The sequence below is a fragment of the Panthera pardus genome, unplaced genomic scaffold, assembly GCF_024362965.1.
Source record: "Panthera pardus isolate Hobbes unplaced genomic scaffold, ASM2436296v1 HiC_scaffold_10, whole genome shotgun sequence".
NCBI classification, from domain to species: Eukaryota; Metazoa; Chordata; class Mammalia; order Carnivora; family Felidae; genus Panthera; species Panthera pardus.
This window is the reverse complement of record NW_026526655.1, coordinates 53,567,296-53,584,195: the sequence shown is the minus strand read 5'-3', so window position 1 is coordinate 53,584,195 and position 16,900 is coordinate 53,567,296. Positions and strand designations below refer to the sequence as shown.

Genomic DNA, 16,900 nt, shown 5'->3' with positions numbered 1-16,900 from the left:
CCCACTTCTTTTTAAAGATGCAAAATAATACTTTAAAGGTTCCCTTTGTTTAGTTAGCATAGCCGGAATTCACTCTGACCAGGTACAGTATAAGCAAATAAGTCACTTGACTCCACTGCGCAAGATTCACCATTTTCCTTGGCTATCCTTGGTTCTGAAACCTGGTTTCTCTTTTCAACTTACCTACACATACATATACACAGCAATTTTCTGTGTATTTTATTTCAAATTACCTTACTTATCTAAATGTAACGAGTTTTCTTTCTCATCGGTGTGTGTCATCTTTTCCTTTCTACCCGTCAACCATCATCACCAAATAATTTTCTGGCAATCAAGCACACTCTGTTAGATTTCCATGTCCCAAAATGTAACTGTGAAATTGACAATATTACAAAGTAGACTGCTACTACAATTCTAACAAAAAATGCATAAAGTCCTATCATCGTCCAGATTTATACAGAATACGCCCATAAGGAAATTCTGGGAGTTCAACATGTGCATGCTTGATACTTAGACTAATTGGAAATTCCTGCAATGAGAGCGATTTATCTAGAGTTTATAGCTCTCGCTGCTCTTCTTAGTATCACTATGTGGATTTTATGATGAATTATTAAATTTCTCTCTCCTTGTCACAAGTAAGCAACTCAGCAAAACCACACCTGCTCTCCTGAACAACGAGGGCATTTTATGATAAGAAGATGGTAGTTTAAAAATTATTTTCCCATCAGTGTCAGCAAGCATCAGAAGACAAAATATTTAATAACGTTTGTAGGATGCACTTTAGATTGTTAACTGGAAACTATGAAATTGTAAATTCTGTAATTATCTTAAAAGTTCAGATGATGAAAACGTCAACTAATGGCTGTAATGCACTGCTTTCTCAATGATTTCTGTTGAGCACTCCTACCGTTGTCCCCGTTGTCCCCAAGGCATCCTCAACCAACGTGACTTGCTGTAACTGTCATAAATTAAAAGGAAGTCAACAAAGGCCATTCCCTTTCCTTCAGGTTGCTCTACTGCATTCTACACAGTAACAGCACACTTGACAAATGTCAAACATGATAACAGAGTTAAAAAAAAAAACAAAAACAATCTTAGTTGCTCAATAAGGGAAAATGGTAATATTACACAGTATTCAAAAGAAAAACTAGTTTAAATATGTTCTAAATACAAAACTGAAATGGGAAGGAGATAGTAGTAGGATCCTCAAGAAAATCCCCAAAGAGGACCCAAGCCCCTGGCCCTTCCACAAGGCAATTTTCCTTCCCAGGGAAAAGATACGAAAAACAGATTGGCCACATTTCTTAATATATGATAAGATGTCTATGGCCTTTACATATCTGTATTGAAGGAAAAATCCTTTTAAGAGAATTGCTTTCCTACTATTGTTTCTTGTTATTTTTAAAAATGCATACATATTGGTGAGAAATATGCTGCATTATATACCACACAAGGACAAATGATGTTGTAATCTGATTTCAGCATAGGTCCACAATTTCAAGAAAATAAAAGCATCTGAACACTACTATCACTATAAGGAAAAGTCACCAGGTACAGGTGATGATCCCTTGTCTGCAATTATGGAATCTGAAAAGCTTTGAAAATACAATATTTCTTTTCCTTCCTTCCTTTTTTTTTTTTTTTTTTAATAGAAGGATAGTTGACACACAATGTTATATTAGTTTCAGGTATACAACATAGGAATTTGACAACTCTATACGTTATGCTATGCTCAGCACAACTTACAAAGATTTTTTTTCAGTTTATTTATTTTGAGAGAGAGTGAGCACAAACAGGGGAGGGACAGAGAGAGAAGGAGAGAGAATCCCAAGCAGGCTCCACCCTATCAGCGCAGCACCTGACACAGGGCTTGAACTTACGAACCATGAGATCATGACCTGAGGTAAAATCAAGAGTCAGAGGCTCAAACAACGAAGCCACCAAGGTGCCCCACAAAGATTTTTCTTAAGCTTGTGGGAAACTCATCTGGCAGCAAAACTTGACCTGCACCAACCTGAGACTTAAATGTGACTCTTCATTTGTTGAACTGTAGAAATATTAATGTGTTTGATTGGAAGATATTGCCTGGGATTCCAAAAGTGCTATTACTTCATAAATATATGTGCACTGTGTTTCTTTAAAATCTTAAAAATTCTGAATGTCGAAACAGTTCTGGCTCTAAGATTACAAATAAAGAACTGTGGACCTGTACTCTCTTATTGTTTGTTTCCTAGTCAATACATATACCAGGTATGCTCTTTGACTTCTAACCATTTGAATGACTGAAGATTCCCATGTTCAATTATAGGGCTGGGAGGTGTGCAAATAGTACCTGGATACTATTTGACTTTTTATGAGGAATAAACAAAATATAAAGGCCTTTGATTAGTCTCTGACTCTGTGTAGGGGAGACAGCCCCAATTTGGGGACATCCTAAGACGACGGTAAAAAGACACAGATTAGTAAAAAAAAAAAAAAAAAAAAAAAAAAAAGACAAAATCTAAAAGCTCTTAACATTTTAATAAAAATTACTCATTATAAACTGAGAGGAGGTATTATCCTTCACTCATTTCCTATATCATGAAGCCAGTCCATACTGGTCTGTATTTAACCAAAGAAATTAAGAAAGTGATATAATCGTTTCAATATGCTACTTAACTTTTTTTAAGTTTATTTATTTATTTTGAGACAGAGAGCACATGCAAGCTGGGGAGGGCAAATTGAGAAAGAGAGAGAAAGAGGGAGAGAAGGAGGGAGAGAATCCTAAGCAGGCTCTGGACTGCTGGTATGGAGCCCAACATAGGGCTGGAACCCATGAACCATGAGATCATGACCTGACCTAAAATCAAGAGTCAGATAGTTAAATGAATGAGCCACCCAGGTGCCCTCCTTCTAAGCTTTTAGGATGGAAATTTCTGTCTCAATGCTTCATGCATCAACAATCTGTTTCCATATAAAAATCTTTAAGAGAAGAGTTCTTCAGTAGTACTTCCTGTAATTACTGAATAAAAACAAATCCTAAGGGAGGAGTCTGCTGCTACTACTTGTATCACTCAGTCACTTGTATTTACAGCCTAAGCCCACCTCGTCTTGCCTTAGTTTCTCCACACACCCTTTGGTTCACAATTCAACTGCACAGCAACAGGACTGAACTTTCCTCACTAACTCCAGCATTTTCATTCACTGAACAAACATTATGGGTTTTCTTGGTCTAGTGATTAAGCTAAGTTTTATATCCATTTTCACAATAACAAATAGATAAAACCTTAAATTTCAAATCTATACCATAACCCTCACCACTTTACTTGATAGTAAAAGAACAGTCTTGTAGTAAAGAAATAGCTTTAGTGCTTCTTTATCACCCACTGAATGCTTTCTTTTTCATTTAATGTTAAAGTTTGAATTTCTGCAGAAGAGTCTCTTTTGTAAGGTCATAAAAATTAAGACACTTGGTATAGGACTGACACAGGTAAATGGAACTAAAACAAAAATGATGAGGATAAGCCAAAACTGACACTTCTATTAAGAAGTTGTAAAGTAGTATAGAAAAAATAAGAAAGTATAAGGTTAAGAGAAAGAACAGTATGGTTGTGGTCTTTTTCTGTTTTTTTACTCTACCTCCTATTTTTTGGAAACAAATTAAGAATAGGGGGTCAAAGGCAGTGTCTGTTAATAGTGAGGCGATACATTAAGCTGCGCACAAGGAACTGGGATCTGAGAAATGAAAAGTTGCTAATGTCAGGAGAGAAGAAAAGTCTTAAGTGCTGTAGCAATGTTATAGACACAGTACTCCTGGAAGAGAGGAAGTGCAACTAAGTGGGTCTGGGGCATACAGAAGAAAGTGGGTCCAGAAGCTGAATGCTGAAGTACAAGTAGGAAAGGGGGAAAAATCACTTCTCGCATGAAAGGGGAAAGAGGTCATTCAGGCAATGAGATCAGCATGTGTAAAGACTGAGATATAAAAAAAGAGTTTAGGGGATTCTCAGTTGTTTGAGTACAGGGTGTGAATGTAAGATTGAGCAGAAATGAGATGGAACATGAGACTCATGAAGCTAAAGCATGAAACACCTTGAATGAGAACAAGATTTTTGAGATTCTTGGTCACTGCTATACATTGAGAACCCAGGACAGTACTTACCACTTCACAGGTTCCAATTCTAAAGTTAAACATAAAAGGGGGCGTGTGGACTTCTAATGATTATTCCCATTCCTTGTTTTTTTTAATGTGTTTATTTTGAGAGAGTGTGTGTACATGCGTGCGAGTGGGGTAGGGACAGAGAATCCCAAGCAGGCTCTGTGCTGTCAGCGCAGAGTCGGAAGCAGGGCTCGATCCCATTAACTGTTAAATCATGACCTGAGCCAAAATCAAGTCACACGCTTAACTGACTGAGCCACCTAGGTGTCCTGATTATTCCTATTTCTTCCCACAAAGAACTCTCTATAATGATACTTAGACAGCTTTTACCAAGGAATACCACAGCAGACTTGTCTTAACTATCAATGCTGACTTCTAGGAAGCCCCGAGCTGTTTGTCATCAACTGCATCAAGACAGTACTATCAGGGGTCATCCCTTGTTTTCACCCCGTGTTAACCTGGAGGGCTGAATAAATTTCCAATTTATGGAAGATGAAAAAAATACCAGTTCCTTTAAAGGCACTGCAAGAGGAAACCTGATCCTGAAGGTGCAGTTACTTCAACTTACAAAACCATGTTTAATCACTGAGTCTGTTTCATGTCTTTGAATACTCATACCACTTTATTCCCCCTCCCCCAAAATGTGTTCCTCAGCTTGCTTAAATAAGTATATGCGCTGAATACATTCTGTCAACACTCAGCACAGCTTTGAAAGTGGCCTTTCTGATTATTAATTAAAGAGCTATTTAGTAAACCACATTTTAAGATTTTTAAAGAAAGTTTATTTATTTTGAGAAAGAAAGAGCACATGCACGCAGGAGGGGCAGAAAGACAGAGGGAGAGAGAGAATTCCAAGCAGGCTTTGTGCTGTCAGCACAGAGCCCGACATGGGGCTCCATCCGACAAACCCTATCATGACCTGAGCCGAGATGAGGAGCCAGATGCTTAAAAGACTAAGCCACCTTGGCACTCCAACCATGTTCTAAGTGTTAAAGAAAACTTGGAAGTGGTGGTCTCCACGGAGAAATTTATGAAGTAATCCCTAGACACAAAGCACTTTATTTCATTACGGAGGCACCTGTCACCAAGTCTAGAATTAAACCGTCTTGATAAAATAATTGAGGGAAGAACTCACAGGACCTTTCAGGTGGAAGTGCTGAACTCTGTCTATCCTGATCCATTTCAATTAGTCAAGTTAAACATGACTCTCCACTTAGTCTCTTCCTCCGATTAGCTTCTATAATCACAGCAGTCTTAATGTCTCCAGGCCAAGGTAATTTATACCATTTTTGTTGTTGCTGTTGTTGTTACCTATTCTCTGGGAAAACACTTACTAGCTTGGCTACAAATAGCAAAGGCTTGCTTTAGTCCACTGCTTCCTCTCCTGATGTATTATTTTGGAAGAAAATGCTTCGAAAATTCGCACTTTATTGTAGGCACTGCAATGAAATGTATACACTGAGATAAAATATTTAGGTGACAGGTTCAGTCCAGAAGTATGATGAAACTAATGTGCCAGAGGCCTTTTTGTTTCATCACCCTCCCATGCTAAAATTTTCAAACATTACAGAAGAGAAATGCAACAAGGAAGCCCACAGAGTCATCAGTATGGTCAGCTATATTACCAATAACCACCTCTTTCTTAGGCCAGCTAGAACTTACGTTACGGAGATACCAGTTATACAAAATTCAGTCTAGATACAAGTGGGTAGTAAACAGAAAATAATTTTGTTAAGGCACTGGCGCTGTAAAAGTGTGCTCTCTTAGATGGTCTCAGGTACAACTTACTGTCAATCAATCACCTGGCAATGTACAATCATCAGGGAGAACACAAACCAGAACCCCAGTCAAACGGGGTGGGAAATGCTCCACGAAAGTGGAATGGGCACGCAAACATGGAAGAGCAATATTCAAAACCAAAGAACAAGAACTGAGGCATAGAGGATTCATCAACTATATTACAACAGTAACAATAATAGTTAACACTGTAGGCCGGGCACTGTACACAGGCCTTATATATAAGCATTGTTATTTATTTTTATCCTCAAAACAACCCACTAAGTTAGATATTATTATCATCCACATTTTTCAGATGAGGAAGCTGAGACTAGAGATGTTAAGTAACCTGCCTAAGTGACAGAGTTTCTAAGGCCTGAATCAAGACTGGAATCTTTGGCTTAGGAGTCCATCACCCAGCACCCACCCTAGCAGGCCTCCTCCTCCTACAGATGCTGTTTGTCACAATGCTTCTAAGAACAAAGTCACACTTTTAATGCCAATTCTAAATCCGCTTTTCTAGAGAAGGATAATTGAGGCTAACTCCCAGATTCACAGACAATCCTAAAACAAGTTTAAACATGATGAGGAGGCAGGCTAACTAGTTTTCTGAAAGCCAAGTTTGTTTTTCTATCTGCTATTGCTAGTCTGTGGACATATCAAAACGTAAAAGGAACTGTTAGTATGCTTTCAATCACCTCTATCTTGCATCTAGAACATCCTTTCTTCATTTTTTTTTTCCTTATTTATCTCAAAGAGGTGTTGTGAGGGTGAAGTGAAAATAGGTAAAGCGGTTATTGCAGTGAAGACTCAATAAAATTAACTATTAACGGTAGCGATATGCACAAGTGTATTGTAGGATCCGGAGCTCTACAGAGAGGTGGACATACTGGAGATCCAAGTTGGAGTTAGTACCTTATTGGAGGTAGATCAACTTATGGAAGGATAAAGGACGACAGAGAAGAGCCCCCAGGACTAAACACTAGAAAGCATCTAGTATTTACAGGGCAAATGAATGAAAAAGAAACGATTAATGAAAATGTAAAGAAGCCATCACAGGGATATACGCTGGATGGAGGCGTAACAGTGGAACTTCCACTATTTTCTAACTAACCACAGTTCCTTAATCCCACTCCCACGGCCTGGGGCCCGGCCGGTAAAAAAGGAGCCTCGGGAAACCTAAAGGATTTGAGAAGTTCTAAGTGATCCCCGCCGACAAGACAGAGGCCCAGGCGCTGGTGCTAGACTTCAGCAACAAAAACACCACGGCCAGACGGCTGCAGCAACCTCACCAGGAAGCGAGGTCCGTCCGCGCAGGCGGGAACGGAGTTCACGGCCCCTTCCCTACCCGCTCAGACTCCTCCGCACTACCGGCACTCACACCTCAGTCTCGGGGGTCGGCGCGCACACCTCCGAGCTGCCCGCGGAGGTACCAGCAAATCCTCACTCACCCCCTAGTCCCCTTTCTATTCCCACCCGGTCCGGCAACCCGCCACCCCCAATCTGGTTCGCTGCCTGAGGCGAGTCTACGGAGTTCGGTAATTACCTGGAGCTCCACCGCTCCGCCATTACACCGGACGCACGTCACTTCCCCTTCTCCGGCCCCGGCAGTACGAGGAAGGCGGAACGTGAAATACAAACCTGACGCTAAATTCACTTTAAAACGTTATCCTGTTAATTTACTTTAAATACCATAACTTAAGACCACGTTGAGAGCAGTTGGTCTGGCCACAATTTCCTCTTTCCAAGACGGCGACAAAAGAGAAGTTAACGCAAACTACAAAGTCCAGCATCCGCCGCCAGTAAGGACGGAAATGACGCGTCAATTGTAATTTTTAGAAGGTCGCAATGTACGACGGGAATTGTAGTTCTTCTGAGTAGGCTCCCGAGAGCACATCCAGGCGGCTCATCTGAAAGCTGATAGTGATGAGGATTTCTCAAAATTTACTTTAAAGCTCTTTCTCTGCAGTTGGCAAGAAGTAGACCTCAGTAGTCATTTTTTCTGTGGAAATCTTTAAGAGGAGCAGACAGACTTTTGGCAGTAGTTAGATCAAGAGCCTATATAAGGAAAAATGTTAGGAAACGTTAAGTGCCTACTAAGTCCCAAGATTTCAAGCTGCGAGAACGGGAGGATTTTGGACCACAAAGTGAAGTAATGAGGAAAAGCTAATTTTGTAGAGAAGATGATGCTTCTAATTGAGTTTAAGGTACCAGCTGGCACGGCATCGTGAGGATAAGGAGATTGGCTGGCCAACTTGGAAATAGCGAACTGTGCAGAGATCAGAGGTAATTCATGAAATTGTTTTCTTATGCTTTACTTTTCAAGAGTAACAAAACCTAAAAAAATTCAACTGCTTGTTACTGTTTTGGAAACTGTCTTTTCCTAAAGCAACTGTATCTTTATTCTCCCCACCCTTGTGTACACCAGGCCTGGTTTATCCAAACATTTCTCTATTAGGATTTTAGAGTACTCATGCGAGTAACCCTTTCTTTGAGGCAGAAGAGTACAGTGATTACAGATAAAGATACTGGAGAAGTCCTATTTATCTTTAACTCTTAAATCTATTGATATACTCATGGATAATTTTTCTGGGGCAGTTTACTTAACACTGTGTGCCCATTTTCTGATGTTGGGGGGGGGGGGTAGTGCCCATCCCATAGAATACTCTTAAGAATTGAATTCGTTGATACACTTGATGTATGTGAGATAATTCTTACTACATAACAGTATTATCCATCCTTTTTTTCCCTAACATGTTTGACCATAAAGGCACATTTTGGTGTCTTTAAATATTTAAGTGAATAGATTTCAGTTGTACCAATACAGGGCATAGGAGATGAATCTGGTAAACATTTGTATCCATACTGAAAAGAAGCACAATACCACCTCTACAATTATCAGTAGCAATAGGAAAGTTAGAGTTGAAGCTAGGGTAGTTAGATGGAGCTGGAAAAGATGAGGTTTGTCGTTTTGAAATCCAGGAAGCAAACTGTGACATAGGGTTAAGAGTGTAAAACAGGGGCGCTTTGGTGGCTCAGTCAGTTGAGCCTCTGACTCCTGATTTTGGGTCAGGTCATGATTTCACAGTTTGTGGGTTCACGGTGTGGAGCTTGCTTGGAATTCTCTCCCTCTCTTTCTGCCCTTGCCCTATGTGCTCTCTCTCTCTCTCTCTCTCTCTCTCTCTCTCAAAAATAAATAAATAAATAAATAAATAAACTTTTTAAAAAAGAATGTAAAACAGTAAAAGTAAAAGGGAGGAAACTGGCTTGGGTATGGTAACTCCAGAGCAAAGATGAAGAGTCTCACGCTGGGATGAAGAGTCCCACACTGGGATAAAAATGGCTAGGCCCTTGTAACACAGTTTTGCTCGGTCATTGGCTGGAGCCACCCCAAGAAAAATGTGGCCACCATTCAAAACCTGATATACAGTTGGAAGTATTAACATTTGAATGGTGTTACCTAACTACTCCTAGCAGCTAGGCAAAGAGCCTTTTCTTGAAAGGGTATCTGAACAGAATTTCTCTGTCACAGTCAACCCCTTGTACCATTTAGATCCACTCTGTATACACATTCAGAGAACAATTCCTCTAGGGTTCCAGTGGCTTCTTTTCCTGAAAAGAAACTTAGTAGAGAGAAGTTAGTGGGACAAACTATAGTCCCCATCTTTGCAGTTGGTTTTGAACCACAGCTGAACCATTGCCTTTGTCCTCCACTATTCATTCTAAATTCCCCACACTCTCAGCTACTAATTCTGCTGGTCTTAGTAGTTACACTAGTTGTGTGAAAACCCTAGTTCCTGAGAAATTTGAACCCTTAGTAATAATCACCTTCTCATGCAGGTGCTGCTGCAGTTGGCTATTAACACTCACTATTCGGCAAGGTAGCACTAAGAGTTGCCCAAATAGATCACCTGAGTGTCACGCATTGTCTTGCTTGTTCCTGTTATGGAACATCAAGCCTACATTCTCCTGATGATAAGAGTTAGCTTTTCCTCCCAAGGTGTTAACTCTTCTTTTTGCCTCCTTTTCCCTGAACTCAAGAAGTCCAAAGTGCCTATGCAGCAGATGAAGCTCAGTTCAATGGGACTCTTGCTGTGTCCTCTAGCAAGAATATAACACCTTTGGGGACTAGGACCTCTGATGCCAAAAAGGTCAGAGTTGCAGGTATGGGGACCACTATGTCTCCCTATGGGTCAGTGGGAATGATTGTAAATGGGGCTAATCCTGTTTTAATCCCTTGTTTTGTGGACCCATATATTGTTCCTACTGGAGATTCTAAGCCATCTCAAAGTCTACTGTACGCTGGGGAACAGCACCTCTTCCTTGTAGAGTATTCTCTTAGCAGGTGCTTGAACTTTACCCTTCACAGATCATTCCAGTGCTCTATTAGGCCACCAGCTTCTGGGAAATGCAACGTGTGATACACCCAGTGGAACTCATGGTCACAGGCACTTCCTACACTACTTTTACTGTGAAGTGATTTCTCTGGTTGGATGCTGTGTTGTATTGTGTTCCATGTCTGTGAATTAGGCATTGTATAAGTTCCTATATGGTGGTGCTGGATAAAGATTTGTGGGTATGAAGTGCAAATATATACCCAATATGTATGTATAATCTATTCCCATGGGATTGAACTATTGCCCCTTTCAGGATGAAAGGTCCCAATGTAGTCAACTTGGCATGGAATGGCTGCTTGATCTCCTAAAGGAGTGATGACATATTAGAAGCTCAACATTGCTCTCTTTTGCTGGCAGGTTGAACTTGCAAATAAGGCAGTATCATAGGTAGGTGAACTATGGTAAATGGGCCTCATGCTGATGGACCCCATGCAAAGACTACATTTTTGCCACCATAACCATTTCACTCAAGTGTTCATTGTGCCAGCACTGTAGTGACTGCTAACAAAGACAAGCTAACATCAACTAGCTGAGTAATTTTGTTTATTTTTTATTTAATACTTCTTCTGTAATGTATGCTTTCTTGTGGACATTGATGTATGATAAAAAGATCCTCACACTTTTTACTCACAATGCTATGCATATCCACATGCCTCTAACTCTTTAAGTCCTCTTGTCTGCAATTCTTTTTTTTTTTTTTAACATTTATTCATTTTTGAGAGACAGAGTGTGAGTGGGGGAGGGGCAGAGAGAGAGACACACACAGAATCTGAAGCAGGATCCAGGCTCTGAGCTGTCAGCACAGACCCCGATGTGGGGCTTGAACTCACGGACCGTGAGATCATGACCTGAGCTGAAGTCAGACGTTTAACTGACTGAGACACCAAGGGGCCCTTCCTTGTCTGAAATTCTTAAAATCTTTTTCTTTTCAGACTTCTGACCAGTCAGCCAGGCTATGTGGCATTTCCTATTAGTCTATTTATGCCCTGACATCAGGCCACTTCTCCTTACCATACAAAGTGGAAGACCAGGTGCACCACCTGAAGCTCTGCCCATTAGGAAGCTCTCCTGTCTTCAAACTATTTGCGAGTGAGCCTGTACTGCTGTCCAATTTCAGGTTTCATCCACATACTTAGCCAATTCATCTGTAAACTAAACTCAGCCATTTTTTTCTTTCTTCGGCTGGTGATCAAGACACCACCCCTACCCGAATATGGCCATCAGTACAAGCTGAGAGAGGGTGTTGATGCAACTGAAGGGTGATATCAAGGTCTAGACTTATCCGTTCATGTGGATTTTTTGTGCCTCTGCTATTCTTTGTGCGCCATCCCAAATATAATACTTTCATCTTATGATGAATTATGACTGGGTCCTCCAGAATTTATGACATGATGGGTTCAACAAGACACATTGCATTTTGTGTCATTTAGTGTCCCATGGTCAAGCATTCCCTCTTTTTTTTTTTTTTTCCAGTAGCATGCCAAGACTTAACTTTTAAAAAATGTGCAACCTTGCTCCAGAACCCTGAGGGCTTGAACTGTGTAAGATTTCTATAAACTCCATATGCATCTTTTCCCAAAACTGACAACTCTTAACACCATGGAAAGTGCCAGATCCTATGGCACAAGTACCAAGGCTTTTTGCATCACTACTCAGACCTGCTGCAGAGCTCTTTTGCCAGGTTGTAAAGCTGGCAGCTTTTAATGTCATCTGGCATGTGGGCCAGAAAAATATTTCTAGGTGTGAATTATGTTGCTTACAGAACCCAAAGCAGCCTCCTAGGCGCTGTGCTTTCTCCTTTCTTGTAGAGGATGCAAGAGGTAGCAGTTTGTCTTTTACTTTGAAGGAAATGTTCTAGCACTCCCCAGAACACTGGACATTTAAACCCTTTAATGAAGGGACAGATCCCTAATTATTCACAGGGTTGATCCCCTACTTTCTAGAACACAAACCTCTAGCATACTAGCCAACACTTGCTCAACATGTTTAATCCGCATGGTATCATTGATATAAAGGATCAATATGATACTCTACAGGATTTCCAGATGATCTGCATCTCTTTGGACTGTATTATGAGAAAGAAAGGAGAGTTAACATAGCCATGGGGTTAAAGTGTCAATGCATATTGTTGCTTGTTTATTTCCTTTGGATATTAATATTTCTAATTGTGTTCATTGATGGGGTAAAAAAGAATCCATTCTCCAAATCAGTGGCCTGTGCTTGAGGCCATATTATCCTGCTTTAACAATGGCACTTTGCTTGGCATGACAGCTGCACTTGGGGGTGCTAGTTGGTTGAGCTTCCAGTAGTCTACAATCATTCTGCTAATTTGTCTGGTTTCTACATTGGCCAAACTGTCGAATTAAATGGAGGTGTGATGGGAACTACTATTCCTGCATGCTTTATGTCCTAACGGTATTGTTAATCACCACCCTTTGGCATTGTGATATTGTTTTAGATTTACTTTCTTGGCCAGGAGAGGCAGTTTCAAAGATGTCTACTTGGCCTTCCCCACTATGATAACTCTTACTCCACAGGCCAAGGAGAATCAATAGTATTGCCATGGTGTTGCTTCAGTTCTTCAGGTATTAATGTTGACTCTAACCAGGTATCTAATAGTCCTCAAAATATGTGGGTACTCCCCTTACCCCAGGACATGGTAATTCAGATAAGTGCAAATGGGTCTCCTTGGGGAAGGTCCAGGGGAATCACCATGATATATACTTGACATGGTGTCAAGTCAGTGTGATCAAGACATGGTCAAGTCAGGGTGATTCTTTCTGAGACCCAGAAAAATCTTCAGTCAATGGTTTGAAAACTGATACAGAACCAGGAACTGGGCAAGAGATTGTGACTTTTTATTGGGGTGACCAGTCTCTTGCTTATTTATTCTTTCATTTAATTATGTATATGAGGCATTACTCTCATTGGCAATCCATATATTTTGCCCATAGTGACACCCTATTCTGTTAACCATCTGTACAATTCACTCTTGGCCACTATTCCAACAACTGGTACCATGATTCTTGTGACTCTCTAGCTTCTGAGGGTTAAGTATTGCCTTAGCCTCTCTTGCTTCAGAGACCCATCATCCTCACTGCTACAAATGAACCAAGTTCCATGGCAGCCTCCTCTTTTTTTTTTAATTTTTAAATTTTAATTCCAGTATAGTTAACATACAACATTACAGTAGTTTCAAATGTACAATGTAGTGATTCAACAATACTATACATTACTCAGTGCTTATCATGTTAAGTGTATTCTTAATCCCTTTCACCTATTTCACCAATCTCCCCATCCACCTCCCCTCTGGCAACCATGAGTTTGTACTCTGTAGTTGAGTCTGTTATTTAGTTTGTCTCTTTTTTTCACTGTTCATTTGTTTTTGTTTCTTAAATTACACATATGAGTGAAATCAAATGGTGTTTGTCTTTCTCTGGCTGACTTAATTTCACTTAGCATTCTACTCTATGGTTCCATCCATGTTGTTGCAAATGGCAAGATTTCATTCTTTTTTATGGCTGAATAATATTCCATTATTCATTCTATATGATGGCTGAATAATATTCCATTATACATTTTGGATACTAACCCTTTATCAGATAGGTCATTTGCAAATACCTTTCCCATTCAGTAAGTTTTCTTTTTAGATTTGTTGATTGTTTCCTTTTGCTGTGCAGAAGCTTTTTATTTTGATGTAATCCCAATAGTCTATTTTTGCTTTGTTTCTGTTGCCTCAGGAGACATAGATAGAAAAATGTTGCTATGGCTAATGTCAGAGACATTACTGCCTGTGCTCTCTTCTAGGAATTTTATGGTTTCAGGTTTCACATTTAGATCCTTAATCCATTTTGAGTTAATTTTTGTGTATGGTGTAAGAAAGTGGTCAAGTTTCATTCTTTTGCATGTTACTGTCCTGTTTTCCCAACACCATTTGTTGAAGAGGCTTTTTCCCATTGCATGTTCTTGCCTCCTTTGTCAAAGATTAATTGACCTTATAATTGTGGGTTTATTTATTGGATCTCTATTCTGTTCTATTGCTCTGTGTGTCTATTTTTGTAACAGTACCATACTTTTGTGATTACTACAGCTTTGTAGAACAGTTTGAAATGTAGGATTGTGATACCTTTGGTTTTGCTGTGCTTTTTCAAGTTTGCTTTGGCTATTCAGGGTCTTTCGTGATGCCAAACAAACTTAAGATTATTTTTTCTAGTTCTGTAAAGACGTTGTTGCTCTTTTGATAGGTATTGCATTGAATCTGTAGATTTCTTTGAGTAGTATGAACACTTTAACACTATTTGTTCTTCTAGTCCATGAGCATAGAATACCATTCCAATTATGGTTTTTTTTTTTTTTTTTTCAGTTTCTTTCATCAATGTCTTATAGTTTTCAGAGTATAGGTCCTTTACCCCCTTGGTTTAGTTTATTTATTTATTATTTATTTATTTATTTATTTCAAGAAATCAAGTTTCTGTTCTTGGCATTTTATTGACAAGGCTGTTGATCCTTTTTCTGGGCCGCTGTGTTTTTTTTATTTTTATTTTTTTTGGTTGTTTGCTTGTTTTTGTTTTTTAATTTACATCCAGATTAGTTAGCATATAGTGCGACAGTGATTTCAGGAGTAGAATCCAGTGGCTCATCCCTACCTTTAACAGCCAGGGCTCATCCCAACAAGTGTCCTCTTTAATGCCCCTTGCCCATTTAGCCCATTTCCCACCCAAAACTCCTCCAGCAACTCTCATTTGTTCTCTGTATTTCAGAGTCTCTTATGTTTTGTCCCCCTCCTTGTTTTTATATTATTTTTGCTTCCGTTCCCTTATGTTAATTTGTTTTGTATCTTAAATTCCACATAAAGTCATGATATTTATCTTACTCTAATTTTGCTTAGCATAATACACCTAGTTCCATCCATGCTGTTGAAAATGGCAAGATTTCATTCTTTTTGATTACCAAGCAATATTCTGTTGTACACACACACACACACACACACACACACACACACACACACACGTATATATACACCATATCTTCTTTATCCATTCATCACTTGATGGACATTTCGGCTCTTTCCATACTTTGGCTCTTGTCTATATTGTGCTATAAACGTCAGGGTGCATGTGCCCTTCAAAACAGCACACCTGTATCCGTTGGATTAACACCTAGTAGTGCAATTGCTGGGTCATAGGGTAGTTTTATTTTTAATTTTTTGAGGAACTCCATACTCTTTTCCAGGGTGGCTGCATCAGTTTGCATTCCCACTAACAGCACAAAGGGTTCCTCTTTCTCTGCATCCTCACCAACATCTGTTGTTGCTTGAGTTGTTAATTTTAGCCATTCTGACTGGTGTGAGGTGGTCTCTCCTTGTGGTTTTGATTTGTATTTCCCTGATGATAAGTGTTGTTGGGCATTTTTTTCATGTGCCTGTTAGCTATCTGATGTCTTCTTGGAAAAGTGTCTATGCATATCTTTTGTCCATTTCTTCACTAGATTCTTTGTTTTTTGGGTGTTGAGTTTGGTAAGTTCTTTATAGATTTTAGATACTAACTCCTTATCTGATACATCATTTGCAAATATCTTCTCCCATTCTGTCAGTTACCTTTTAGTTTTGCTGATTGTTTTCTTTGCTGTGAAGAAGGTTTTTATCCTGATGAGGTCCCAATAGTTCTTTTTGCTTTTGTTTCCCTTGTCTATGGAGACATGTTTAGTAAGAAGTTGCTGCAGCCAAGGTCAAGGAGGTTTTTGCTTGCTTTCTCCTCTAGGATCTTGATGCTTCCTGTTTTATGTTTAGGTCTTTCATCCATTTTGAGTTTATTTTTTGTGTGGTGTAAGAAAGTGGTCCAGGGTTTTCTTGAGGGTTTTTATCAAGAAAGGCTGCTGTGTTGTCAAATGCTTTCTATGCATCTATTAAGAGAATCATGGGGTTCTTATTCATTTTTTTGCATGTAGCTGTCCAGTTTTCCCAACCCCATTGACTGAAGAGACTGTCTTTATTCCATTGGGTATTCTTTTCTGCATTGTCAAAGATGAGCTGGCCATATGTGTGTGAGCCCATTTCTGAGTTCTCTATTCTGTTGCATTGATCTAAGTGTCTGTTTTTGTGCCAGTACCATACTGTCTTGGGGATTATAGCTTTGTAATACAGCTTAAAGTCTGGAATTGTGATGCTCCAGCCTTGGTTTTCTTTATTAGGATTGCTTTGGCTATTCGGGATCTTTTCTGGTTCCATACAAATTGTAGATTGTTTGTTCTAGCTCTGTGGAGAATGCTGATGTGATTTTGATAGGGATTGCATTGAATGTGTACATTCCTTTGGGTAGTAATGACATTTTAACAATATTTGTTCTTCAAATCCATGATCATGGAATGTTTTTCCATTTTTTTTTTTTTTTTGTATTTTCTTCAATTTCTTTCTTAAGCTTTCTATAGTTTTCAGCTCTTTGGTTAGGTTTATTCCTAGGTATTTTATGGGTTTCGGTGCAATTGAAAATGGGTTTCTCTTTTTGGTGCTTCATTATTGGTGTATAGAAATGCAACTGATTTCTGTGCATTGATTTTATATACTGCGACTTTGCTGAATTCTTGGATCAGTTCT

The 16,900-nt window shown here is 39.4% G+C and overlaps 1 protein-coding gene across 1 annotated transcript in view; it reads right to left on the bottom strand.

Annotated features, from left to right (window-relative positions):
- Positions 1-7,552, bottom strand: part of CWC22 (CWC22 spliceosome associated protein homolog) — a 56,261-nt gene extending 48,709 nt beyond the window's left edge. The window contains exon 1 of the mRNA XM_019461049.2: positions 7,458-7,552. The gene's annotated coding sequence lies outside the window, so the exon portion shown is untranslated. The remainder of the gene's footprint in view (positions 1-7,457) is intronic.
- Between the last annotated feature and the right edge of the window lie 9,348 nt (positions 7,553-16,900).